This window comes from Nannospalax galili, unplaced genomic scaffold (genome assembly GCF_000622305.1).
Source record: "Nannospalax galili isolate Female #2095 unplaced genomic scaffold, S.galili_v1.0 scaffold433, whole genome shotgun sequence".
Lineage (NCBI taxonomy): Eukaryota > Metazoa > Chordata > Mammalia > Rodentia > Spalacidae > Nannospalax > Nannospalax galili.
In genome coordinates this window covers 5,512,575-5,515,580 of record NW_008338715.1, presented here as the reverse complement: position 1 = coordinate 5,515,580, position 3,006 = coordinate 5,512,575, and positions in this window count along the sequence as shown.

Here is a 3,006-nt window from a genome sequence, read left to right as displayed (position 1 = left end):
ATGTCTTCAGTTTAAAGCAGTTCCCTGTAATGCAAGAGCCAGATATCAAATGTGATATCCCAATGGAAGAGCAGAAATTGAACTCATGTAGTAGAAGTAGGACAATTATAATTTGCATTTCTCCTTTTTAGTCTATTTTATTTCTTCAATTCTCCTTGACATTCTTTTTGACAACAAGTCACAAAATGTGTTGATACAGGAATTGATTTGGTTTATAAAAGGCTGTGGTAATGGAGAAGTGTGTGGTCATAATTTTGCGTAGAGCTAATCACGGAAGGAGTCACTTCAGGTACTGATGCTGTTGATAATTATTACTGAAACCTACATGGTGAGACAGCCTCCTGGATACATAGTTTATAGAACCCAGAACACAATCTACACATATGAGATTCATACATTTTATTGTGTGTTAATCAAGATTAAGTTTTGAAAGAGGATTTCGTATGGGTCTCCTGTAGGCTCACATGTTAAAATCTTTGTCTTCAGTTTGCATGACTGAAAGATGATGAAACTCCAAAACATGAAGTCACTAAAATGTGAACTTGTACAGAATTGTGGGACTCTCTTCTCTTCTTACTTTTGCTGCATGACCAAGGAGAAAGCTTATTTTCATTGCCACACATCTACCTACTGTGATGTCCTCTAATAGTCACAACATATTCATACCAGCTGATCATATAAACAGTTCTTTAAAGCTGTGTGACAACAATCAACATTTATGAACTGATCATCTAAGATATTTTCTATAGCAATGAAAACCTAATATAGTAATAACATATTCTGCTTCTGTTCTTATCACTAATATCCAGTTCTGCCATCCCAAACAGTCCAGATAGTCACTTATGGCTATGTATCACAGAAAATTTAGAATCAGTTCCTCAGTTTCACTAGCCCTATTTTAAGTGCTTACTTAAAATTCCTTAGTCCAGTTCAGAGTGACTAATTTCTATGTATTTTTATTGATTTTTTGTGCATTTCATACAAAACATCTTAATTATCTTTGTACCCCCCTTCCCCATCCACCCCTCTATGGAACCCCCTCCAAATTCGCAGTTCAGTTTTTGTCCGACTTGTTCATCCTAACGCTTCTTTGTCCCTCCTTTAGCTTCTGTTCTCTAAAACACATGTGCTAAAGCAACATTTATGATCTTTTAGAAAAATCAGTCTCCAACTAGCTTTGCTATTTTCATGTACCGTAACTCATCTCTATCTGCTTATCAGTAACAGTCAGGCATTGTGATCTAAAATAGTCTTCCTTCCACTGTGATCCACATTTTACATTCCGTTTTCACAATGGTAGCAGTGCCTGCTTTGGAACTAACCATTACATTGAATTATATCATTTCTTGAATTGTAATTAAATCTTTTTTTAAACTTATGATAAGCAAGATATTTCAATGGGTAGCTACCTGAATTATAATGTACACAACTTTTTTCAGCTGTCATCATTACATTATTTTATACATTATATACATCATTATATACTCTGCTTTCATGCCAGGACAAGATGACCCTTAATAACAGAAAAATATGTCAAACAAATTGATATATACCATGAAAGCCTAATGTTTTATGGAAATATTATCTATGTAGACAGCTTATATAGATTGAAGTGATACCACACTGTACACATATTGGAAATCGGTAAGCTTCAAAGATTTAATTACAGCATATGCAAGCGATTTGAATGCAAATAGGAACAATAGAGTATAATCCTCTCCTAGATGAAAGGGAACGCAAAGGAAATCAGCTGGAGATTTCTTAACATCGATGCCTGTTGTTTATTTGATGTTTAACTCCCATGTAAACAATATTTAAAAGAAAACATAAGAGCTCATTGTCAAATCAAACATACTTTCTTGAAACAAAGAGCCAGAACACTGTGACACAATGAGTTGTTCGTCCCCAAACCAACTGCTCCAAGCAGCCTTCTCTTTCCTCTTTGGCAGATGGTACTCGTTATGACTGCTCTCGAATGAGGGTGTTTCGAAGCAGGCTGTATTTACAATTATGACTCTCACATAAGGAGGTTTACTAGGGTTCTAAAGCTAATTAGCTCTGTCCACATCTCAACATTTTTGTTCTATTCTAGACCACAACTCACTTTGGCAATTATGGATGGAAGACAGCTTAAGAAAAAAGGGTAGATAGAGTAATGCTACCAATAAACACCAGTAGATGAATAGTCTTTAAAGCATCACTACACTTAGAGAAGCTATGGGCACAAGAAAATTCAAGAGTGACCTAAATATTCGTAAACAGAAGTATATGGCTGCTTATTTTATTCTGATAACTATATCAGAAGAAAACTTTGGGTGATAGATGTTCATGGACAGCTCCTCACAATCAGAACTTGGACTCATGTGGAAAAATTAACAGTGGGTGTATCTGACTGACCAGTTTCCCTATGTAAGAATAGGGAAAATAAGCATAGAGTGTCTTAAATTTTACAGGTAGGAGTTGTGTTCCTGAGGAAATCAAAGCCAGTAAGCCAAACACCTCATCTCTATCCAACGCAATATTCAGTCAAAAGCAGAGGTGTATTAAACAGTGCTACATGCCATTGATTTTCTTATAGCTGCCATATAAATAACATCCTTGCAATCAAGATGCAAGGGACATATTTTGGCAGGCTCAAAAACAAGAACTTGAAGCCTGATATTTATATCAATGAAACTCTGGAACTTGTCATTGGGAACTTTAGTGTCTCTCTTACTCTTTCCCTCTATTTCTTCCCTTTCTTCATTTATTTTACTATATTACTAAATTATTATCACTAAAAATTTATAGAGTGTCTCTATACTTAATAGTATTTGAGTCTCATGCATCAATCATTATGGAAAGAATAGCAAACGTGTATTGTAGTATAATAGCTTTATGTTTCTTTTGACTTCAAATTTTAAAACTAAGGACTGGAGTGATGGCTCAGCAGCTCAGAGTGAATACTTTTCTTTCTAGGAAGAAGTCCGGTTCCCGTCACTCATAGTGGATTCATCACATCATCAC